Genomic DNA, 26,204 nt, shown 5'->3' on the forward strand with positions numbered 1-26,204 from the left:
ATGCCATTGAGAGTTGTAAATTTTTGGAACTCCACACTAGTGAATGCCATTCCATTATCAGACACTATTATCTCTGGTAAATCGTGTATCGCAAAACTCTGACGCAATCTGCCTATGGTGGCGGCAGATATGGGTGATCGCACCTCGTATACATCTATCCATTTGGAGTGAGTGTCGATAAGTAAGTGGAACATTGTGCCCAAAAAAAGCCCCACATAGTCAACATGGAGGGGGCTCATGGCCTTCCTGGCCATTCCCAAGGATGCAGTGGAGCAGAAGGAGGCAATTTCTGCACCTGTTGGCACTGCATGCAGCTCTTGACCATGTTTTTGATTTCACTGTCCATCCCTGGCCACCATAAGTAACTGCATGCCAACATTTTAATTCTGGAAATGCCGGGGGGAGTGCCATGCAATTCTATCAATAAAGATTGTCTTCCTCTCAGAAGCACAATGACTCTCACTCCCCACAGTAAGATACTATCCTGGCAGGTGAGCTCGTATCTCCTGTTAAGATAGGGCTTCATTTCATCGGACTTTGTCTCGTTAGACCATCCCTGCAAGACTTGTTCCTGGACATGAAACAAAACTGGATCATGGTCTGTCCATTCTCTGATCTGTTTGGCATTCACTGGTGATGAATCCAGAAAGTTTAATAACAAGACAAGTTCTTGAGAAATGGGGACATTCACATTGCCGTCCTTTAGAGGTAACCAGCCAGCACGTCAGCATTGACAATCTGGCTTCCCAGCCAGTGGATAAAAGTATATTCGTTAGCAGCTAGAATTAGTGCTGACCTTTGGATGCGTGCAAAGGCAATTGGGGGTATTGCCTTGTCTTCCTCAAACAAGCCTAGTAGTAGCTTGTGATTGGATACGATGGTGAAGTGGCGACCATGGATGTTTGGTGGAATTTGTTCATGCCAAATGCAATGGATAAGCCTTTTTTCTCTATTTGTGAATATCTTCGTTCTGCCACACTCAAGTGTTCTTGAGACGTAGCCAATGGGTTGCTCGGAGCCATCTACCATCCGATAGGAGAGTACTGCTCTGTAAGAGGACGCATCGCAGGTTAAAATCAATACTTTCAGCCAAAATATACCAACAGGGCTGATGGATGTAGTGACTACTTTACTGCCATAAAAGCCTGTTGTTTTGGGGCTTGCCAAGTCCACCTGTGGTTTCTCTTGAGTAACCCGTATAATGGAGCCAGTACTGTTGACAAATTTGGGAGAAAACGACCATAGCAGTTAATCATTCTCAAGAAGGACTTGAGTTCTGTGGCATTAATCAGGGTAGGTGCTTCACGAATAACTCTCACCTTCTCTTCTTCTGAGTGAAGGCTCTGCGAGTCGACCCTATGACCAAGGTAAATCACTTATTTTGCTTGGAAGATACATTTTTCTCTTTTCAAGAGTACTCCGGCTTGTGAGAAATGCTTCAACACCTCTTCCATGTTAGCCAGATGTTCTTCACCAACTAGTCCTGTTACGAGAACATCATTGAATTAAACCACCACATGAGGAAGACCTTGGAGTAAATTTTCCATAGCCCATTGGAAAATGGCTCAAGCCTCAGATGAGGGTAATCTGGTATATTGGTATAACCCCACTATGTGTGTTAATAGTCACAAAACCCCGAGAGGCCTTTTCTAGCTCGACTTTCTGGTAAGCGTGGCTCATGCTGAGTTTCATACATGCGGTTCCCCCCGCCCCCCCGCCAGTTTGGAGTACAATTCATCAATTTTTGGTATAAGGTATGTATCTAGTCTGGCCACTTTGTTAACAGTCAACCTGCAGTCCCCATGTATTTGCACACTCTGGTCAGGCTTTAGTACTGGAACTTTGGGCGCTGTCCATTTGGAAAATTGTACAGGTTGTAAGACTCCCAACCTTTCCAGCTTGTCCAATGCAATATCTACTTTTTCTCCTAATGCACAGGGGACCGGCCTCACCTTCAAATATCTGGGGGTTGCTCCAAGATTCACGTGGATATTAGCTTGCAGCCCCTGAATCTTCCTGAGCTCTTCCCTGAACACAGAGGCATATTTCTGTAATAATTCTTGTAGATCTTTCATTCTGAGTTGAAAAATCTCAGTCCACTCCAACTTTATTTCTTAAGCCAGTTTCAACCAAGTAGAGTTGGACTCTCCCCTGCTACCACCATCAGGGGTAGGTTAGCAGACTGGCTTCTATATTGTACTGGAACTTTGCATATACTGTTCACTCGTACCTTTTTGCCAGTATCTGTCTTTAGTCTCGTATTTGAGTTTTCCAGCTTTAGTGAGTGGCTTCCTCCATTCAGATACTTAAACGTGTTCCCCTATGACTGTCATTGATGCACCTGTATCCACCTCCATTTGAATGGGTTTTCTGTTGACTTCTACTGTCACAAAGATTGGCTCTGTTTCACCCATTTTTAAGTTGTGTAGAGAGTAAATATCTGATTCGGTTTCTTTTGGTTCCTCCATCATATAAAAAAATGTCTTGACTTCTGTCTTTTTGTTTGAAATTTTGCCTCAATCTTTCTTTACATTATTGCATAATGTGCCCATTGTGATGGCAGTAGGAACATTTGGTTCTTTTAAATTGTCGTTCATTTGCAGGCTGTCTGGTTCTAATTCTGCTATTATTAATGTGATTTTTATCCGTTAAAACATTGCTTTTTGCTGGCCTGTTAATGGTGGCCGTTTCCCGCCTTTCCATGGAGCCCTGCGCTTCCACACCATTTCTAGCCGGTGCCTCCCTCCCGACGTGAAGAACGACGCCATTTTGTGTTCCTTGATTGTTTCTGAGTCCCTGACTGTGCTCTCCATCGCCAGTGCCAACTCCAGCGCCTTGCTGAAGTCTAAAATTGTTTCTGACAACAACCTTTTTTGAATGGCGTCTTCGTTAATCCCACACACTAATCGGTCGCTTAACATGTCATTAATCAACGTCCCAAACTCATAGTGCTCTGTCAGTTGTGTTAAGGCTGCTACATAGTAAGAAACTGTCTCTCCAGGGGCGCAACATCTTGAATTGAATTTAAAATACGGCATTGTTACCGGGGGTTTCGGCTGAAAGTGGCTTTTCACAAGATTCAACAACTCATCAAAGCTCTTAGAATCTAGAGTGTTGGACGCTGTTAGACTACAAATTAGGTTGTATGTTTTACTGCCACATGTCGATAAGAGTATTGCCCACTTCTTCTCCTCCTCCAATATGTCATTGGTCAAAAAGAAAATTGCAAAGCGTTCAATATAACGTGACCAGTCTTTGTTGGTCTAATCAAATGGTTCAATGGGGCCAAATTGTGGCATACTGGAGGGAGATAACTTTGATGACTATGGTGAGGGTTGTACTTACAATCGGTCTGCAAGGCACGGCTGATTCACTACTGTTGACGTCGTCAATTGGTTGTGTTTTGCCTCGTCGCCAGTTGTTATGTTCTACTATGAGGTCGCTTTGCTCGCAAACTCGTTGCACATTTATCTGTCGGCAGGTGAGTCGATTACAATATGCTGCAGATGCAGAGGCCAATATGAAATGAAGCACATGCTATTTATTTACACAACAGTAGAGCACTAACATTATGTCTGCTTCTCCAACCAGACCCTACTCCAGACTAACATTAACATCATACCCCATGCTACACAGCTATTGGGTCTTACAGCCAAGTGGTCAATCCGCTCACATTCTCTTAAAAGTGTTACACCTCAGATTACCACACCCAGAGTCTGTTGTTTAGGTTTCTGTTGTTACACAACCAATTGAAAGTGATGTTTGTTTCTGTCCATTGTCCATGGTCCTCGCTAACTGAGCAGTAATGGGAACAGTGTTAGCAATGTGGAAAAGAGCATTTTCTCACCTAGTTCATAAAGGAAATGTAAATTGTGTTCTTGTAGTTATGTTTCAGCAAATGTCAAGGAATTCTTAAATATCAAAATTTAGTGCCAACATTTGTCTCAGTGTAAGGCTAACTGTATATTTAAAAAAAAACATGAATAAATTAGAGTTTCTGCATTCAAGTACTTAGTCAGAAACTGAATCGTAATGGTATTTCTGTCCTTTTACTAACTGACCAACTAAATTGCATGTATTGAGACCTGAAACCCATCCTACAATTGAGGGTTAAAGTAGCAGTTAGGCTCAACAAAACTAGGGGGAAAAGAAACTGTGCAAGGAGATTCAATGAATGCCCATCACAAGGTCTAGAAGCTTATCTCTGATTACTGAAAAATTCTGTGCCAGCATATACCAGCTCCATTAGACATACACTTTCCTTAATCGGATTCATGCTGTTAGAACTTGTATTGGTCATCATCATTAATTGTTCTTCATGAGGCATTTATTTCATGCTTGGTTCACCTATAGATGATTTGATAGAGATGAGACCATGTTTCTTTCATTCCCATTCTTACTCTCTTTACAATCTGCATGCTGAGAGAATATTGCCTTCTGCGGCATGTATTTGTTTTATTACACACTACAAATAAAATGCATGTTTTTTAATAAGAGTTTAATTGTATAAACAATACCCCATGAGCATCTCCTTTGAAGAGCACCAAGTTCCTCTTGCTGAACATTTTATTGATTTTATTTGGAATTTTGAAGTCTCAGGAGCTGTGAATTAAAAATTGGGAAGGATTCAATTACATATAATGACCTATCCTCTGCCAAATCCCATCACCTCGCCCACTCCATCTCCGATTCCAATTGATACAGAACCATCATCCTGGATGTGAAAAATTGTAGGCCTAATTACATTTGATGATTTTCTTAAAATTTTCATAACAGAGCCACAAGTCAGAACTGCATGACCAGGACCACTGCACAGTCCTTGTGCAGATGAAGTGCCATCTTCACATTGAGGATACCCTCTATCATTTTGTGTGGCCCTACCACTGTGCTAAATAGATTTGGAACAGATCTAGCAACTCAAGACTGGGCATCCATGAGGCACTGTGGGCCATCATTAGCTGCAGAATTGTACTCAATCATAATCTGTAACCTCATGGCCTGGCATATCCCCTACTCTACCATTACCACCAAGTCAGGGGATCAACCCTGGTTCAATTAGGAGTGCAGGAGGGCATGCCAGGAGCAGCACCAGGCATACCTAAAAATGAGGTGTCAGCTTGTTGAAGCTAAAACAGAAATACTTGCATGCCACACAGCATAAGTAACAAGTGATAGATAGAGCTAAGTGATTCCACAAACAATGGATCAGAACTAAGCTCTGCAGTCCTGCCACATCCAGTTGTGAATGGCGGTGGACAACTAAGCATCTCACTGGAGAAGGCTCCACAAATATCCCCATCCTCAATGATGGAGGAGCCCAGCACATCAGTGCAAAACATGGGCTGAAGCATTTGCAACAATCTTCAGCCAGAAGTGCTGAGTGGATGATCCACCTTGGCCTTTCTGGAGGTCCCCAGCATCACAGATGCCATTCTTCAGCTAACTCAATTCATTCCATGTGATATCAAGAAATGGCTAAAGGCACTGGACAGTGCAAAGGCTATGGGCCTTGATAATATTCCGGCAATACTACTGAAGGCTTGTGCTCCAGAACTTGCCACGCCCCTAGCCAAGCTGTTCCAGTATAGCTACAACATTGGCATCTACCCGGCTATGTGGAAAATTGCCCAGGTATACCCTGTACACAAAAAGGACAAATCCAAGCCAGCCAATTATCGCCCCATCAGCCTACTCTCCATCATCAGTAAAGTGATGGAAGGGATCAGCAACTATGCTGTCAAGCGGCACTTGCTTAGCAATAACCTGCTCACTGACACTCAGTTTGGGTTCTGCCAGGGTCACTAAGCTTCTGACCTTGGTTCACACAGGGACCAAAGAGCTGAACTTGAGAAGTGAGGCGAGAGTGACTGCCCTTGACATCAAGGCAGCATTTGACCGAATGTGGCATCAAGGCACCCCAGCAAAACTGGAGACAATAGGAATCAGGGGTAAACTCTCTGCTGGTTGGAGTCATACCTAGCACAAAGGAAGATGGTTATGGTTGTTGGAGGTCAATCATCTCAGCTCCAGGACATCACTGCAGGAGTTCCTCAGGGTAGTGTCCTAGGCCCAAGCATCTTCAGCTGCTTCATCAATGACCTTCCTTCCATCAGAAGGTCAGAAGTGGGGATTTTCGCTGATGATTGCACAATGTTCAGCACCATTCATGACTCTTCAGATACTGAAGCAGTTCATGTCCAAATGCAGCAAGACCTGGACAATATCCAGGCTTGGGCTGAAAGGTGGCAAGTAACAATCATGCCACACAAGTGCCAGGCAATGACCATCTCCAACAAGAAAGAATATAACCATCACCCCTTGACATTCAATGGCATTACCAGCACTGAATCCCCCACTATCAACATATGGGGGTTACCATTGACCAGAAATTGAACTGGACTAGCCACATAAATACAGTGACTACAAGAGCAGGTTAGAGGCTAAGAATCATGCCTGTCCACCACCTACAAGGCACTGCTGATATGTCTGCCATCCTTAATTGGATGACATGCCCTTCCCTGCCATTAATTGATCCGGCCCTTTAAAGTCTGGGAGGCCATGTATGAGACACAGCATGCAGGGTTGGGACCTTGAACTGAACTGGCGGGCAGTTTCTGAGCCCATTGTTGAAAATCCCAGCCATATTTCAATGTGTGTCTGCCTGTCTGTCTCTCTCTCTCTCTGTATGTCTGTGTGTCAATGTGTGTCTGTCTGTCTGTCTGTCTGTGTGTATGTGTGTGTGTATGTGTGTGTGTGTGTGTGTGTGGTGCGTGTGTGCATATTAATTCAGCGTAAGTGTGTGAGAATAAATAACCTTGTTTAATTTAAACTCATGAAAGCATACTGCTGAAGTATTTAATTGGAATGCACACTCACTCACAGGTAAGAAAAGACACACCTTTATCCATACAAAATGTACATTACAGGCAGTAAGAGAACAAATACATTCTGTCCATGACAGGTCAAAGAGTCTCAAATGTGAAATACTCATAGATCAGCAAACATCAAAGGAAATAATTGCTAAATCAGTGAAGTATGAGTTGCAAATGCCATCTTGAGGAAGTACAGTGCTGTTAACAGACTCCTGTATAACGTGCTCACCTTGGGTCATCTAGGTAAAAGGAAACAGTAAGATACTTGTGGCATTGCGGGGAAAAGCTTAACCTCATAGGACTGTGTGACAAGGAAACACTTGGGCTATGCAATTTTGAAGGGAAGCAACTAAGGAGGACCTCACAGAGGTATAGAAGTTAAATATTGTGGTAAAGGTAAACCCAGAACATAGTAGTGTAATGCTTATATCTCTGAAGTAATGATCCAAAGAACAGGTTCAAATCCCACTATGAGTTCAGTTTGCTAAAGAAAAAAAAAAATCAGGACTGAAGTGACCAACTTTGACCAGATTGTTGTAAAAACCCAAATGTTTAACTGACGTGCTTGAGGAAAGGAAATCTGCCGTCCTTCAAAGTGGTGACTTGTAACTAAACTCTGAAGTGGTTGAGCAAGCTATTCAGTTTTAATTGAAGATGGATCACTTGGCTGTAACCCAAGTATTATATTAAGACATGATGAGGGCTCATACAACTCAGTTGACTCTACAAAGTTCCCCTCAACTAAGATTTGGGGACTTGTGCCCAACTTGGGAGGGCAGATCCACAGTTTAGTCAAGAAATGTTCATAAAATTAATACCTATACACCAGCGTTCCTGGACAGTTCCAGCATCATGGCTGGCCCACAAGTGGCATAACCTTGGGCAAGAGTGACATAGGGAGTCCTCAACCTAGATTCTCAACCCCATAAAGTCCCATGGCTTCAGGTCAATCATAAGCAAAGAATCACCCTGGTGATTACAATCCATCACCCTCCCTCAGCTGATGAATCAGCACTGTTTCATATTGAGTATCTTTCAGAGGTAACACTGAGAGTATTAAGGCATAGAAGGTATTCTGGGTGGGTGAAATTCAATGTCCATCATTAACAATGGCTATATGGTACCACCAGTGGCTTGTGACCTAACTGTCAAAATCCTGAAGAACATCACGACCAGACTGATCCCGTGGCAGGTAGTGAGAGAACTAACACAAGGGAATAACTTACACCACCCCACGCTCAACAATCTAATATGCAGTCATTGTGGAGATCAAGTTTCAGTCTTCACACTTAGGACATTGTGTGTGTGTCATGCTAACTGTAATAGATTAATAGATATAGCAGTTCAAAACTGGATATCTGTGAGGTGTTGTAGGCCATTAAAAGTGACAAAATTGTATACCACCACAACTTGTAATCGTTGGTCCAGATATCCCTCATTCTTCCACTATCAGCATCAGGCCAGATGAGTAAACTTGGTTCAAGGAGTGATGTAGAAAAAAAAGTTGGGATCAGCATCAGGCACACTTGAAAATGTGGTTCCAACTTGTTGCAGCTACAACTCGAGACTACATGCATGCTAACCAGTGGAAGCAGAATTTTAAAGACAGATCTAAGTGATCCCACAACTAACAGATCAGGTCAATTCTGCAGTGCTGCCACATCCAGTTAGGAATGGTGGTGGATAATTAAATAACTAACAGGAAGAAGAGCTTCCAACATCATCATCCATAATGATAGTAATAGTGAAGCCCAGCATGAGTACAAATGTTGCTGAACTATTTACAATCATCTTCAGTCAGAAGTGTCACGTGGAAGATCCTTTATGGTCTCTTCATGTGGTTCCCACCTCCACAGATGCCAGCTTTAAACCAATATAGTTTAGTCCAGGTAACATCAAGAAACATTTAAGCGCAACGGGCACGGCCAAGGCTACAAGGCACAAAAATATCCTGGCTCTTGTGTTGAAGACATGTGCTCCTTCCTAGTCCTGCCTCTAGCTAAGCTGCTCCAGTGAATACCAAAATGTACCCAACAATATGGGCATTTGCTTAAATATGTGCAGTCCAAAAAAGCAAGGCAAAGCAAAATACCGCACCATCAATCCACTCTCCAGGCACAAGTCAGCCCCTTTTAAGTTACCATGTATGTGCGGCTGCAAAGAAAAAAATAGCCCATTACTTAAAAGAATAGGCCATGCTCAACAAGATAATTAGAGGGAATGTTGCTCTCAATCATTAGCATTTTTTATTATTTGTTCATGGTTTTGTGGGTGTCACTGACTAGGCCAGCATTTATTGTCCATCCTTAATTGCCCTTGCTCAGAGGGCATTTAAGAGTCAACCACAATGTTGTGGGTCTGGAGTCACATGTAGGCCAGACTAGGTAATTTCCTTCCCTAAAGGATGTTAGTGAACCAGATGGGTTTTTATGACAATTGGCAATGGTTTTATAGTAATTGTCAGACTTTTAGTTCCAGGTTTTTATTGCATTCAAATTTCACCATCTGCCGTGGTGGGATTCAAACCCAGGTTCCCAGATCATTACCCTGGGTCTCTGGCATACTAGTCCAGTGACAATACCACTATGCCACCACTTCCCCTAGATATGAGATGTCAGCACTGCTAGCAGATAGCACCTACTCATCAATAACGAGGTCACCCATGCTCAGTTTAAGTTTTGCCAGAAACACTTGGCTCCAAACTTCATTACAGCCTAAATCCAAATAGGGACACGAGCTGAGTTCCAGAGGTAAGTATGACTGAATTTGACATCAGTGCAACATTTGACCAAGTGTGGCACCTAGTAGAACTGAAGCTAGTAGGAATCTGGGGGAGAATTCTCCATTGGCTTAAGTAATACCAAGCACAAAGAAAGATGGCTGTGTTTATTATAGGCCATTCATCTCAGCCCTAGAACATTGTTGTAGGAGTTCCCAGGCAATATCCAACGCCCAGCTGCCTTCACTGCTTCATTAATAACATTCCTTCTACCATAAGATTAGGAGTGGGACTGTTTGCTGGTGAATGCACAGTGTTCCTCTTTCATTTCTTCAGATATTGAGGCACTTCATTCTCCCATGCAGCAAGACCTTGACAACATTCAGGTTTAGGCTGAGAAGTGGCAAGTAACATTTGGACCTCACAAGTGCCATGAACTACCCTCTCTACCAATCTAACTGGATCGCTTTGACATTCGATGGCATTATCTGTATTAACTCCCTTACAAGGAATCCTGGTCAGTACAGCTTCTACAATATAGAAAGACAAGGGCGTTACACCTTTAAACCCTACAAGTTCTTCACATACTGTTGCATTCTATTTCCGGCTCACAAGTGCTGTTTAGTTAATGCTAATTCCTGAATGTCAGTGGGTTCTTCAACACAAATACCCCCTTCAAGACAAACACCATAATGACTTGGAAATATACTGCTGCTTCTTCATCATCGTTGTGTCAAAAACCTCTCTACCATGGTGTGTTTGTACCTACAGTGGTTCTAGAAAGTGGCTTGCCACCAGATGATGCTTTGTGGTGCACTTGGGCCTTGAGTTAGATATTTTGGAGGGGGACTGCTGTTGGGGGTGGGGTGGTTAACTCACAGAACAATATGTTTTTAGGGTTTAAAAGCCATCCTTCACATCCAATAGATGTTTTTACTCTTTATAAGACCACATAGATATGCACAAAGGAAAAAAAAATGTTTAGTACCTCTGAATTATGGATAATGTACAACACACTTCAAGCATGCTGTGGGGAAATTCAATGAAGAAATCCCAATGGGTTTTTCTTTGTTATGAATAAAACAAAATGAGAAAAAACAGCTGAGGCCAAAGTACTGGAATATGTCAAGACCGAAGTGTAGAGCAGGACAGAAAAGAAACAAAAAAGGTCATTTATTTAATTCAATTATTTGTTTCTTATCGCCCAATTTCAAAATGTGTTTATAAAACACCACCCTCTCTGCTTCACTACTTTGTAATCCAGACTTCATTTCATATTACCTGCCTGCTCAAAAGCAGAAATACACTTGGACAATTTGCCTGCTGTTGTGAACTGCAACTGGCTGAATATATTTTCATTAAAATTAGTGATGCAGTTGTCACCAGTGGGCTTTTTTGTTTTCATGCTGCTAAAAGGAGGAACATATACTATCCCTGAAAGCTGTTACTTAAAGAGGAATATGCTGTGTTCTAATCAAATCAGATACGCACGCAAAGCCTCTCACAACAGCCAGCTGCTCGAACTAATTCATTTTTTATTACTTCGTAGAGGCAATACAAATGGCTTTGCTCGCTCACCCGATTGTCATTTTGGTGAACACTTTCACAATATTCGGTTTTTAGACTGTGTACCTCGTGGAAGCTATAGTACAAAGTGAACCAGAGGTGTCAAGTTCAACTTGTGAATATCATATGTAATTAAAGCACAATGGCCCTGATATGAGGGTCATCGTTCTTCTGACCTCCCACTTTAATTTAGGCGGTACCTTTAGTGAAATCGCGTAAATGTTTACTTTGTTTATTTGGAATTATGCTATGTGACCAGGGATGACGCCATGGATTTTCAGTCCAATAAGTTCTGTTTTACTGAGGAAGGCATCTTTAAAATGATATAATGATGACTTTACTGCCACTGCACGCTACCCCCGCTTCCTAATTCTTTTCTTCATCTTTCATGAGGACACCAGCTCTTTCTGGGCGAAGGCTCACTCTCCTGATACTTCACCCGGGTGCTCATTCAACAGGCCTATGCCAACCTGGGAAATCACCAAAAGCTGACCCAGCACATTTACCAAGATGCCAACTCTAGGTCCACAGCTTGTCACTCCAATGAAAGGGAAGTACACCACAGTCTTGTAATAATTTTTGCTATTGCTGTACCTAACATTACAGCACTGCTTTAATTGAAAATTACTTCTAAATTTTTGTGAAGGATATATGTGATATTTCATATATGAAGAAGTACTCTGTAGTTAAATCTGTGTGACAACCATGCAAACAATTTAACAGTGATTCAGGTGTATTTTTCTTCCTCCTGCCCTGTAGTTCACAGGGGCATTTTTCTTCTCCCTAATCCTTACTTATCATCACCTTTAGTTCAAACCAACACTGGTTTCCTCTCCCCACTTCCATGCGTTCAAAATGCAATTGGTTTCCCTTTCCTGTTCAAGTAAGTATTGTATTATTTTTCCTTTGTCTTCCGCTTCCCTCCTTTCCCTTCTCTTCCATCCCTCCTCAGTTCAAACCAGTTTCATTTCTCTTTCAGTTCATGCTGGCCCTCTTCCTTCCCCCACTTCAGCTGTTGATTTATGTTAACAATCTGTTCCCTCTCCTACGGGGACAATACTCACACCTCCCCTTCTTGCACAGCATGTTCCTGGATCTTCCATTCCTACCATCACCCCACCCCCAAGGGCAATCCTGTATGCCCCCCAACTCGCTTTAACCTTCCTTTGGATCCTACTAGGCGCTGCCATTCTAGGTAACTAAATGCCACTCACACTAGGTAGGAACTTCTGATTGCAAACTGAAACTTGTTTGATATTTGCTGCTCACATCAGGTGGAAGAGCTATGTTTCCTGGAGCAGTGGCAGCAGGCGGTAGGAGCCTGGAAAGAGCACTGAATTGGGAGCCCAAGGGGGCACTGAATGGGGAGCCAGGGAGGGGCACTGAATGGAAAGCACAACATGGGAGCCAATTTTGAATCTGTGGACAAATGGCCACAACTGTGAAAATGTTTATTATCCTTGTGTATGGTATCAGCTTGGCATGAATGTTTTGGGTTCATTGTAACCGAGCCTGGCTCCATTCTCACCTGAGAACAATGCACAAATGTATTTTCCAGCTGAAGTGACTGGTCAGTAAATCTGGAGCAGAAACCTCAGCTGATTATTTTCTTCTTCCTCGCCATGAGTTATTTAGGTGTTTTGCAGTGTTGTTACCACCACGCTGGCCAAGAGCAATGGCACTCCCAGATTTTCACACAATATGAAACAGTATCATTAGTGTTTACCCATAAAAGCAGGTAAATGTCAACAAATGCAGCTATTTACACCTGGCAATTCAATTTATTCTGCTGAAAACAAGAGATATGCTATCAAAGCTTTTTGTCTTGCATTCATCAGGACAGATGCAAAAATGCCAAATTTCAAAGGGAACACAAATTTATACTACATGAGAAAAGTGATGCTGATTGGTTGACAAGTCAGTTTTGATTGGTCATGACAAATGCACGAGGGAGTTATTGTCCACTGCGCTTCGTCTCAACCAATTAGAGCTACCTTGCCAAACAATCAGCACCCCTTTTCTTGTGCAGTATTATATTGTTGTTCTCCTTGAAATTTGGCATTCTTATATCTGTCCTGATGAGTTCAACATGAAAAGCTTCAGCAGCATGTTTCCTTTTCAATAATACTCAAGTTCTGAACTACCACGTAACTAAGTTGGTAATTGAGTGGAGTTAAGAATAATCATGACATACTGGGATTGTCCCCACTGGAGCAGAGAAGACTAAGAAGCCATTTCAGCAATATTTTAAATTACAAAACAAAAAAAAAAGATAAAAGGTAAAGTCTGTTTCTTCTAGTTTAGGAGTCAATGATGTGTAATCATCAATTTAAAATTCCCACAGAGAGTAAGGGCAGAGGGTTAGAAAAAAAAGTCTTCATATGGAGAATTAACAACTTGAAATGTATTACCACAGTGAATAGATGAGGTAGAGACCAATGAATCTTTTAAGAGAAATGAAGATAAATTGTTGAAGCAGGGGAAGAACTTGGGTTGGGAGTGGACCACAGGGAGTGGCTTCAAATTTGGACAGCTGTAGCAGAGATGGCATGGATACAATGGACCAAATCGCCTATTTCCATGCTGTAACATCAATGGTTCTAAGCATCACAGCTCCAAAACATTCACCTAGGCATTTATGCTTGGTATTAACAATAAATCTCAGTTCACAAAAGTTCAGAAAAATGAGAAAGGGATACATATATTGTGAGGTTCCCACCAGGAATTTCACCTTGACAAATAAGACTCCACAGTAACAGGGCACTCAGAACTAAACCTTCTAGAAACTGAGGCTACATCCCTACCGAGGCAACAGCATCCCTTCAAGTAATCTTATTTACCCATGTAAATAAAATTAAGATCAATATTATAAACTAGTAAACACTGTTCAGATTTTTAAGAAAAAAATGGCTGAATAAAAAAGGTTCTTTCCCACCATGAATATTTTGCAAGGTTTTGGTTCAAAGTTTAATTCAACAGTCCCCCTTCTGTGCTAATTTCTTCAGTTTTTGCATTTTGCTTTAATAACATTCACAGAACAAAAATATAATTTTAAAAATGTCCCAGCCATTATTGTTCAACATAAGACCTAAAATTATTAAATCTAAGCACAAGTGAAGATTCTGAATTCAGCTGAAGCAATGTTATCACATAGTTGTTGCCATGGCAATCTCGGGCTGCTAGACTCTTAATATATGCTTCAGTGTGAACTTTTGCATACAGCTCAGCAATGAGGAATAATGCAAAGACCCTTTGCCTGTTTATAAGTAGTAGTGGTATCAACAAGGTCTATTTTCAACAGTAACACCGATATAACACTGGCACCTGGAAATGTGAAAAATTGCCTAGGTATGTCTGCACACAAAAAGCAAGACAAATCCAACCCGGTCAATTACCGCCCCATCAGTCTACACACTATCAGTAAAGTGATGGAATGGGTCAACAACAGTACTATCAAGTGGCACTTGTTTGGAATAACCTTCTCACTGATGTTCAGTCTGGGTTCCGCTAGTGCCACTCAGCTCCTGACCTCATCACAGCTTTGGTTCAAACATGAACAAAAAGCTGAACTCCAGAGGTGAAATGAGAGCCCTTGACATCAAGGCAGCATTTGACCGAGTGCGACATCAAGGAGCCCTAGCAAAACTGGAGTCAATGGGAATTAAAGGGAAAACTCTCTGCTGGTTAGAGTCATACCTAGCACAAAGGAAGATGGTTGTGATTGTTGGCGGTCAGTCCTCTCAGCTCCAGAACATCACAGCAGGAGTTCCTCAGGGTAATGTCCTAGGCCCAACCATCTTCAGTTGTTTCATCAATGACCTTCCTTCCATCAGAAGTCAGAAGTGGGAATGTTCGCTGATTATTGCATAATGTTCAGCATCATTCGCAACTCCTCAGATACTGACGCAATCCATGTCCAAATGCAGCAAGACATGAACAATATCCAGGCTTGGGCTGAAAAGTGGCAAGTAACAATTGTGCCACGCAAATGCCAGGCAATGACCATCTCCAACAAAAAAGAATTTAACCATTGCCCTTTGACATTCAGTGGCATTACCATTGCTAAATCGCCCACTATCAACATCCTGGGGTTACCATTGACCAGACACTGAACTGAACTAAACAAATAAATACTGGCTACAGGAGCAGGTCAGAGGCTAGGAATCCTGTGATGAATTATTCACCTTTTGACTCCCCAAAGCCTGCCCACCATCTACAAGGCACAAGTCAGGAATGTGTTGGAATACTCTCCACTTGCCTGGATGAATGCAGCTCCAATAATACTCAAGAAGCTTGACACCATCCAGGACAAAGCAGCCTGCTTGATTGGCACCCTTGATTGTTCAATTGAGGCATCCAAAAGGGAATTAGACTGTTATCTGAAAAGGAAGAATGTGTAGAACTACAGGGAGGAGGCAGGAAAATGGCACTAAGTGAATTGCTCATTCAGAGAGCCAGTGCAGACACAGTAGGCTGAATGGCCTCTTTCAGTCCTGTAACAATTCTGTGATTCTGTGACCATGATGGAGAGCAGGAGTACATTTAAATAAATTAAATGGCAGTGGTGACACCAATCTTGGAGAAAGAAAGAGTGAGAAGGTTATGTAGTTTCAAAGTTTTATGATCCTAAGAATGAGATAAGGCAGTGCAACAAAACGTGATATTAGCACACAGGTGCAGCAAGCAATTAGGAAGGCAAATATTACTTTGGCCTTTATCACAAGAGGATTTCAGTACAGGACTAAAGATGTCTTGCTTCAATTGTATAGAGCCTTGGTGAGATTGCACCTGGAGTAGCATGTACAGCTTTGTTTCCTCGCCTCAGGAAGGATATACTTGCCATAGAGGGAGTGCAGCGCAGATTCACCAGACTAATTCCTGGGATGGCGGGACTATCATTTGAGGAGAGATTAAGGAGACTGGGTCTGCATTCTATAGAGTTTAGAAAAATGAGGGGTGACCTAATTGAAACTTTCAACATTTAAGGGGCTAGACAGGGTAGATGCAGAAAGGGTGATTTTCCTGGCAAATGGGGAGGACAGTTGTGGGGGGCAGGGGTGGTGTGGGGGGTAGGGTTGGTGTCCAGAGCCAGGGGACAGCTTTAGAATAAGGGGCAAGCCATTTAGGACTGAGATGAGGAGGAATTTCTTCACTCAGGGAGTGGTGAATCTTCGAAATTCTCTACTCGAGAGGGCTGTGGAAGCTCAATCATTGAACATGTTCAAGACAAAGGTTGATAGATTTCCAAATTCAGTACTCATGACATGAAGGGATAGGGGGATAGTATGGGAAAATGGCATTGAGGTAGACAGTCAGCCATGATCTAATTGAATGGTGGAGCAGGCTTGAGGGGCTGAATCGTCTAGTCCTATTCCTAGGTTCCAATGTTACTATGTTAATACAGGACACCAGTTCAAAAGCTTGGATTACAAGGCAGATGAATCAGGCTCAAATCAGGCTCTTTGAATTTACCAAGTGATTCTGCGGCATAAGATTGGATTGGTCTTGTGATCAGTATTTTGACACAGCAGATCTTTCTTCAAGGTCAGGTGAGATTCAGTTATGCAAAGTAGCATTACATGTGGAAAATTCCTCAAGGAGGATTTACCATATAATTGTTTCCAAGGAAGTGTTCTCCGAGAACTAAAGTAACTATTTAGGCTGTCATTATTTTCATCTTATTGTAGAGTGGAATTTATAATTTAGTGTTTCTGAGAATTTTTTTTTTTTGATGATGAGGCTTTGGGGGAAGATATTGTCATTGACAGATTTCTGGTCAAAAGATAGGATTTGGGGAGGGACAAGTTTCCAGGCAGGAGTCCACATACCTGACCAGCATTCCACAACCCTCACACATCTTGGAAGTACACTGGCAGCCATATTAGCAGTTGCTAACTCCAGAACGCTGAGGCTTTTGCTAAAAAAATAAACAGGCATTAATCCTCTTGAATACATTGTTGATGCCAAACACCTGTTTCAAGGTAAAAGCAAAACACTGCGGATGCTGGAAATCTGAAACAAAATCAAAAATTGCTGGAAAAACTCAGCAGGTCTAACAGCATTTGTGGAGAGAAACCTGTTGACCTGTTTCAAGACCCTGATGCCAAAAGTCAGTAAAAATTGGATACTGCAGAAACTGCTTCCATATATTGAACTGTGGCAAATGGATCAGACAAGCTCCAGCTGAGCGTTGCTGTTGTCTATTTTGCCGTAGGAGCAGCCTCAGCTTCTGGGATGTTTTATTTAGAAAACCCTGCTGCTGTGTCAGCTGATTGATCACCATGAAAACCACACAATATGGAATTCTGTTTGAACTTTTACAGCACATCCCTTTCTACTTCTTCTCAACTTTGAAAGATTCGATTTAATCTAAATTACTTAAGTTAGAGTTTGAGGAAGAAACATCATGATGTACCAAAAAGGGCATCGTAAATTTTGCACCTACACAGGACATTTGAGAGACTCAGGGACACCAGTCACTCCTCATAGAAAGGCTTCACATCTTCTGCATACTGGAACACAGCTTTGCTACTCAGTACCTCGTCACATGCTCCAGGAATCATATAAAAAAGATTGTTTGTTATGTGCGCTGGATATTAATGAACGGGTTTACACATCAAGATTCAATTACATTTTGATCACTCCCATCATAAAAATAATGAAGTATACGACTTTACTGCTTTGTTACTTGTTGAAATCAACCGTAAATCAATAATCTGTGGGTTGGCTGACATTAATCTTAGAAATCAAGGCCTCTATGTCTCATTATAATTCCTCTAGACTTCGACTCCCCAGCATTGTCTTCTGTTTAGGAAATGATGAAAAACTGACATCTGAACCCTCCCTCAGTTCTCTGTATCAATGATTTTTATGCTGTTCACTACCACCTCTAACTTGCTGCAGTGAGTTTGGCTTGAGTTCAATGTATAAATTCAGCAGGTGATTTGCAACTGATGGCATTTCTCTTCATTCGATGTTGTTGGCCAATTTGTGCATTAATGTGTGCATTGTGAACTAGTTATTATTTTCCTAGCAACATTTTGACAATAGCATAAGTTAAACCAAAATCCCTTTCATATGAAGATAAACATCTCAAAATGTTGCAATGCAATTAGTGTTCTAATCTCCTTATGTGGAGAGGATGAGACTTCTGAAACAATTTTTGATTCTATAATTTAACTTTAGAATATACAGATAAATACCTCCCTCATTTTACATACCAGAGAGACACAAAGCTGATTTAAGAGGTCAAAATTTTGTATAATTGCCAGAGAAGTAAATTTTGGCATATTACTTATAATTGTGAGCACTGTGTGATAGCCATGGCTCAGTGATAGTTCTCTTGACTCTGAATCAGAAGCTGTAGCCTTAAGGCCCCTCTTCAGAGGCTTGAGAGGTGTCAGCTGTGGCTCAGTTCATAGCACCCTCGCCTTTGAATCAGAGGGTTGTGGGTTCATGTCCCACTCCCGGAAACCAAGAACTGTGATTGTACTCGAAAGAGTTGCAATCTGTGACTGTTGATAACTCAAAAGAGTTTCAGAGGCTTGAGCACATAATCTAGGCTGACATTTCAGTGCATTTCTGAAGCGGTGCTGCACTGTTGGAGGTGCTGTTTTGGATGAAATGTTAAACAGAGGCCTTTTTACCCTCTTAGATAGACATAAATGTTCTAAAATGTTCTAAAACAATGTTCTAAAAATGGCAGTGGTGTTCTCACTGTATTCAGGCTAGCCTCCAGTAACACTACTTAAAATAGTGCAACTAGTCATTTCTCTCATTGCTGTATGAGGGATTTTGCTGTGCACAAATTAGCTACTGCATTTCCCGCAATACAAGTAACAAGACTTCAAAAATACTTCATTGACTATAATGTTACAGGCAAGGGGAGATGTGGGATAATTTCTCCCTCTTCCCACCTCTCGACTGACCGTAACAAGATGTACTTTTAACCTCATTAGTGCCGGTGACTTTCAAGAACAGACAAGTTCTCTCATTGGTTTAAATTGAAAGAAGGGATAAATGTTTATTTTCTCAACATTTAAAATGTAAAACACAACAGCACCCAGTCAATCATTTATGCAAGACACACATGCACACACAAGAAAAGAGGATTACAAAAAGAGGTAAGATGCACCAATATCTTTCAAAAAGTCCGAGAAACCACTATTACTTAAATTCTTCAAGATGAGAGATGGAGATATTGCAGGCCTGAAAATTCTCTTTTAGTTTACTGAAGATAAAATAGGAGGTCAGAGATTTATGATGAGCTCATAATGGTTTCTGGCCTTTCCAGTGAAAGTTGTGGTTGTGCCTCTGTAGTGAAAAATGTAATCTTGCAGGTAAAACGAATGAGCCGGCTTCTCTACCTGTGCTGGATTTTTAGGCAGGGTCCTTCCTTTTGCTAGGCAAGATGGCTTTTCTCTGTAATCTTTGTGTCCCAGGCTGCCTGTTCTATCTGTTCTCGTGAATTATTAAGGTATCTCCTATTTCGAGCCAGTTTCCATCATGTGACTAGAGTATCGATGTTCCCATTATCCATGCAATAAGGGATGAATGCCAACATTTGCACCCCCTTGTGATAAAGTGGTCTCCTTTACATCCATCTTTGTGGGTTTTTCAATTTGCAGACACCAAGGGCTGGCCCTTTAGGTCGGCGAGCAGGGGGCAGGGCCAGCTCGCTGATGCGTAAAATGACACGGGGTGACGTTGGGCGGAACTCCCGATGTCACCCTGCGTCATCTCCATTTTCAGGTTGGCGGGGGTGCAGCCGAATCAGCTGTGCGCCCGCCAACCTGTTAACGGCCTATTGAGGCCATTGAAAAACTAATTAAAGTCATTAATGGACCTGCCCGTCCAACCTTAGGGTTGACAGGCAGGCCAGGAGCCCAGGCGGGCTTCAGAAAAAACATGAATACTCATCCACGGGCGGGATGAGGTTTCATGAGGGTTTTCAAAAATTTTATAAATGTTTATAAATGAGTTAAAGTGATGGGCATGTCCCAACTCATGTGACAGTGTCATATGAGGGGACATGTCAGGGAAATTTTTTCACCATTTACCTTCAAAGTTTTAATCCTGAGCCGATCTCCCTGAGGCAGCACTTAGCCTCAGGGAGATCAGTGCGCTATTTTGTGCGCATACGCGTGAAAGAGCGCACTCCTGGCTGAGGGAATCCCCCCCGCCCGCACAGGGAGTGCATAGCGCTTCCTGGCAGATGTCAGGCTGGGCGGGCCTTAATTGGCCCATCCACTTTAAATGGCGGCACGCCTCTGATTGGGGGCGCCGATCGGAGGTGCGCCTGCCCGTGCCCACTCTTGCACTTCCCCCCCAACGGGGGGAAAATTCTTCCCCAAGTCTGGGTGACTATTGTATTCTAGTTTCTATAAACAAGTGGACAATAGCAACTGTTAACTTCACAATTGATCTGTTGCATTCTGATGTCTCTTCAACGGAAATGTCCCCAAAAGGTTGTTTACATTTGAATAACTCCCCAGAGACATGTCCAAACATGAGTCAGTCGCTGCCTGTACAGAACATATGAAAGAAAGTAACCTGTTTCCACCTCCCACTCCACCCCCGCCCACCCACCACTCCTGAGTCCATCTTGGCAAGATAAAGTGTCCATTTGCTGCCCCATAAAAGTAACAAATCATCATCTTCCTCATAAGTTATGGGCATATGACGCAGGCGTTAAAAGCAAAACAATTTGCAATATGCAGAATTCATGAAAGCGTTACATAAATGCAAGTTTATTCTTCTATCTTTCACCCTGTCTATAAAAATGGCTTTAAGAGCGTTGAATAAATTAAGGCAGAGGTACTTTGATAATTATAGTTTTAGGGCTCTTAGAATCTAGACAAACAAATCAATACACCTTATTGGTCATAATATTATGTAAATGGTTTTTAAATGGGTCACAATGCTGAAACCCTCATAAAATTACTTCACAAAAATAAATGTCTTTGCATGAAATAAACTCCAAAAGCACTTTTAAATGAAAAACCTTCTCTAAATTACCTAAGAGACACAAAATCTTTGAACACATTCACTACTTGCCGCAAGAGAAACAAATTGTGCTTTAAATTACCATGGTTTAAAAACAAAGCTGAATTCAACCCATTGCGTAGAAAATAAAAAACATTAAGTTTGATGTATGATATCCCATTTTCCTGAAACATCTGTAGGTCTTTTAAAATTCAGCATCATCTGCCTCACTGGCTAACCGCCTGTCGTGCAGTGCTTAATACAAATGCAATGCAGCACTGAGTTGTTCCCACCTGAGGATTGGCTGCAATGTTCCTATTTGCCACGATGGACAATCCAACATACCCAGGGGTAATTAAAATGCCAATAACCACACTCCATCACAACGACCTGCTCGCATTCCAACAAGCTTAGACTGATAGCATGCCTACTTGCTACAATACAAGGCAAACTCATTTATTCCAAAACCAATTCACCTCACCTATAGACCACAACAGTGAGTCATTGTACTGAGTTACTGTACTGTTTGGAAATGTCAGCTTTCCTTAGAGCAGTACCCTCAGGCTTGCATTCTTTCCGATTTGAATCAGTAACCACACTGCATTGTAAACCAAATAAAAACAGAATTACCTGGAAAAACTCAGCAAGTCTGGCAGCATCGGCGGAGAAGAAATCAGTCAACGTTTCGAGCCCTCATGGCCCTTCAGCAGAACTGAAGCATAGTTTCAACAAGGGAGAAATATAAATTGGTTTAAGGTGGGTGGGGGGGAAGAGACACATTGAGGGTGTGGTGTGAGCAGATAATCAAAAGATGTCAGAGACAAAAGGGTCAAAGAGGTGTTGAAGGTGGCGGTCTTTGTCTGAGAAAAGTGCTAATTAAGAATGCAAGACAGGATATTCAAAGTACAGCTCTAGTGGGGGTGGGGTGGAAGGACTAAAGGTTTTAGTTTTAGATTTAAAAATAATGGAAATAGGTGGGGAAAGAAGAATCTATATAAATTATTGAAAAAAAAGGCGGGTGGGGGGGGAAAAGAAACGGGGTGGGGATGGGGGGAGGGGGGTTTAAGATCTAAAGTTGTTGAATTCAATATTCAGCCCAGAAGGCTGTAAAGTGCCTAGTCGGAAGATGAGGTGCTGTTCCTCCAGTTTGCGTTGGGCTTCACTGGAACAATGCAGCAAGCCAAGGACAGACATGTGGGCAAGAGAACAGGGTGGAGTGTTAAAATGGCAAGCGACAGGGAGGTTTGGGTCTTTTTTGCGGACAGACCGCAGGTGTTCCGCAAAACGGTCGCCCAGTTTGCGTTTGGTCTCTCCAATGTAGAGGAGACCGCATTGGGAGCAACGAATGCAGTAGACTAAGTTAGGGGAAATGCAAGTGAAATGCTGCTTCACTTGAAAGGAGTGTTTGGGCCCTTGGACGGTGAGGAGAGAGGAAGTGAAGGGGCAGGTGTTGCATCTTCTGCGTGGGCATGGGGAGGTGCCATAAGTGGGGGTTGAGGAGTAGGGGGTGATGGAGGAGTGGACCAGGGTGTCCCGGAGGGAACGATCCCTACGGAATGCCGTCAAGGGGGGTGAAGGGAAGATGTGTTTGGTGGTGGCATCATGCTGGAGTTGGCGGAAATGGCGGAGGATGATCCTTTGAATGCGGAGGCTGGTGGGGTGATAAGTGAGGACAAGGGGGACCCTATCATGTTTCTGGGAAGGAGGAGAAGGCGTGAGGGAGGATGCGCGGGATATGGGCCGGACACGGTTGAGGGCCCTGTCAACGACCGTGGATGGAAAACCTCGGTTAAGGAAGAAGGAGGACATGTCAGAGGAGCTGTTTTTGAAGGTAGCGTCATCAGAACAGATGCGACGGAGGCGAAGGAACTGAGAGAATGGGATGGAGTCTTTACAGGAAGCGGGGTGTGAGGAGCTGTAGTCGAGGTAGCTGTGGGAGTCGGTAGGCTTGTAATGGATATTGGTGGACAGTCTATCATCAGAAATTGAGACAGAGAGGTCAAGGAAGGGAAGAGAAGTGTCAGAGATGGACCATGTGAAGATGATGGAGGGGTGGAGATTGGAAGCAAAATTAATAAATTTTTCCAGGTCCCGACGAGAGCATGAAGCAGCACCGAAGTAATCATCGATGTACCGGAGAAAGAGTTGTGGGAGGGGGCCGGAGTAGGACTGGAACAAGGAATGTTCCACATACCCCATAAAGAGACAGGCATAGCTGGGGCCCATGCGGGTACCCATAGCCACACCTTTTATTTGGAGGAAGTGAGAGGAGTTAAAGGAGAAATTGTTCAGTGTGAGAACAAGTTCAGCCAAACGGAGGAGAGTAGTGGTGGATGGGGATTGTTGGGGCCTCTGTTCAAGGAAGAAGCTAAGGGCCCTCAGACCATCCTGGTGGGGGATGGAGGTGTAGAGGGATTGGACATCCATGGTGAAGAGGAAGCGGTTGGGGCCAGGGAACTGGAAATTGTTGATGTGACGTAAGGTGTCAGAGGAATCACGGATGTAGGTGGGAAGGGACTGGACAAGGGGAGAGAGAAGGGAGTCAAGATAACGAGAAATGAGTTCCGTGGGGCAGGAACAGGCTGACACGATCGGTCTGCCAGGACAGTTCTGTTTGTGGATTTTGGGTAGGAGGTAGAAGCGGGCCGTCCGAGGTTGGGCGACTATCAAGTTGGAAGCTGTGGGAGGAAGATCTCCAGAGGAGATGAGGTCAGTGACAGTCCTGGAAACAATGGCTTGATGTTCTGTGGTGGGGTCATGGTCCAGGGAGAGGTAGGAGGAAACGTCTGCGAGTTGACGCTCAGCCTCCGCGAGGTAGAGGTCAATGCGCCAGACAACAACAGTACCACCCTTGTCAGCGGGTTTGATGACAATGTTGGGGTTGGACCTGAGAGAACGGAGTGCAGTGAGTTCAGAGAGAGACAGATTAGAATGGGTGAGAGGAGCAGAGAAATTGAGACGGCTAATGTCACGCCGACAGTTCTCAATGAAAAGATCAAGAGAAGGTAAGAATCCAGAGGGAGGGGTCCAAGTGGAGGGAGAATATTGGAGGTGGGTAAAAGGATCCGTTGAATGGGGAGAGGACTCCTGCCCAAAGAAGTGAGCACGGAGACGAAGACGGCGGAAGAAGAGTTCAGCATCATGCCGAGCCCGAAATTCATTGAGATGAGGGCGTAAGGGTATGAAACTAAGTCCTTTGCTGAGCACTGAACGTTCAGCATCGGAGAGGGGAAGGTCAGGGGGTATAGTGAATACGCGGCTGGGGCTGGGATTGGAAGATGGGGTGAGGACGGAGGGACAAGCAGGGGTGGAGGGTCCCCGATGGGTGTTGGAGTCGATGAGTTGTTGGAGCTTGCGTTCCTTAGCACTTGAGAGAAAGAGAAAAAGTTTCTTGTTGAGGCGACGGATGAGGCGAAGAATAAAATGAAACTGGGGGCACGCGCAGCTTTGAAAAAGGGTGCGGCGGTGCTGCTGGAGGGAGAGGTCGAGTGTGTTCATATGGCGGCGCATGGCACTGAGTGTGGATCTCAGAATGCGACGGGAACAGCAGTCCGAGAAACGTTTTATGTCCCGGAGATACCTGTAATCCTGGGTGGGTTCGAAACAAGAGGGATGGAATTTCAGTTGCCACCTTCAACACCTCTTTGACCCTTTTGTCTCTGACATCTTTTGATTATCTGCTCACACCACACCCTCAATGTGTCTCTTCCCCCCCACCCACCTTAAACCAATTTATATTTCTCCCTTGTTGAAACTATGCTTCAGTTCTGCTGAAGGGCCATGAGGGCTCGAAACGTTGACTGATTTCTTCTCCGCCGATGCTGCCAGACTTGCTGAGTTTTTCCAGGTAATTCTGTTTTTATTTTGTTTTGGATTTCCAGCATCCGCAGTAGCTTTTAGCTTTTTGTTTTTATCACTGCATTGTAAGTCTGTTACATTTCTTCAAAGGTTTTTTGTCACAAGGGATCGTTTTCCCACAAGATTAGCAGAAAAAAGTTAAATAGAAATTCAGAAATAGTTTTTTTTTTGAAAACAGCAGGACTTAGTGAAATACATCACATTTTGCATCTGCAATCTCAGGAGCTTAATATTCAGTGTAACTAATACATGGTGAGAGTTGGGGGAAAAAAACTGCTACCACCGCCAACACATCTCAGATAAAACTTCTCCTTTCTCATTATAAGTTCTGTAGGTCTAAATTTTATGCACAAAAACATCAGTTTGAACAATTTGCTTACACATTTCTCTGCCAAGGAATGTTAGTGATTGTTGATAAGCCCAGTCCAATTCATACCATTTATGAATTCCAATCTGCTCAAATGCAACCCCCGGACCTGTTCCACATTCAGCCCCACAAGCTAACAATCACATCCTCACAGATCAACGTTGGCTCTCTGTCTGCCAACATATGAAGCTTACAACCCTTGTAAACTCAATCAAATTCTTTCTTCTTGTATGAGTATATCTAAAGTTGAGATGGATAGACTTTTGGACTCTAGGGGTCAAGGAATGGAATCCAGCAGAAAAATTTTAATTCAGGATCCGTCATGATCTTATTTAATGGTGGAATAGGCTCGATGGGCCATATGACCTATTTATGTTACTTCTTATATTTTTGGTTCCTGCCATGCATGTGTCTTATAGTCTCCTGCAGTTTTCAATCTGCTGACTCTGGTCTGTAGTGTATGCCATCACCCTTCACCACATCACTGATGGCAGAAGCTTCTTTAGAACTCTCTGGAACTCCTTCACAAATATCTGTATTTCTTCACTCTTCATATAAATATTTCCCCAAAACCCAACTTCTCTTGCAAGCTATTCGTCACTGACTTCCATGGCTGACAGCCTGCTCTCCTCGGCATTTCGACTTGTGAAACTACTTGGCTTATTGTGTTAATGCGGCTACAAAAATGCAACTTTTTGCTAATATAATTCTGTGATGGAGAAATCCAATTTAAATTGTGATACTAAAAGTAGTGAGCAAATCTGTGCTAATTGATCTCCCCCTGTTGTCATCTCCTCCAGTTGTTAATTTAGCACATTTAATAAAATGCTGTTCTACT

The sequence above is a fragment of the Cetorhinus maximus genome, chromosome 10 (genome assembly GCF_964194155.1).
Source record: "Cetorhinus maximus chromosome 10, sCetMax3.hap1.1, whole genome shotgun sequence".
Taxonomy (NCBI): Eukaryota; Metazoa; Chordata; class Chondrichthyes; order Lamniformes; family Cetorhinidae; genus Cetorhinus; species Cetorhinus maximus.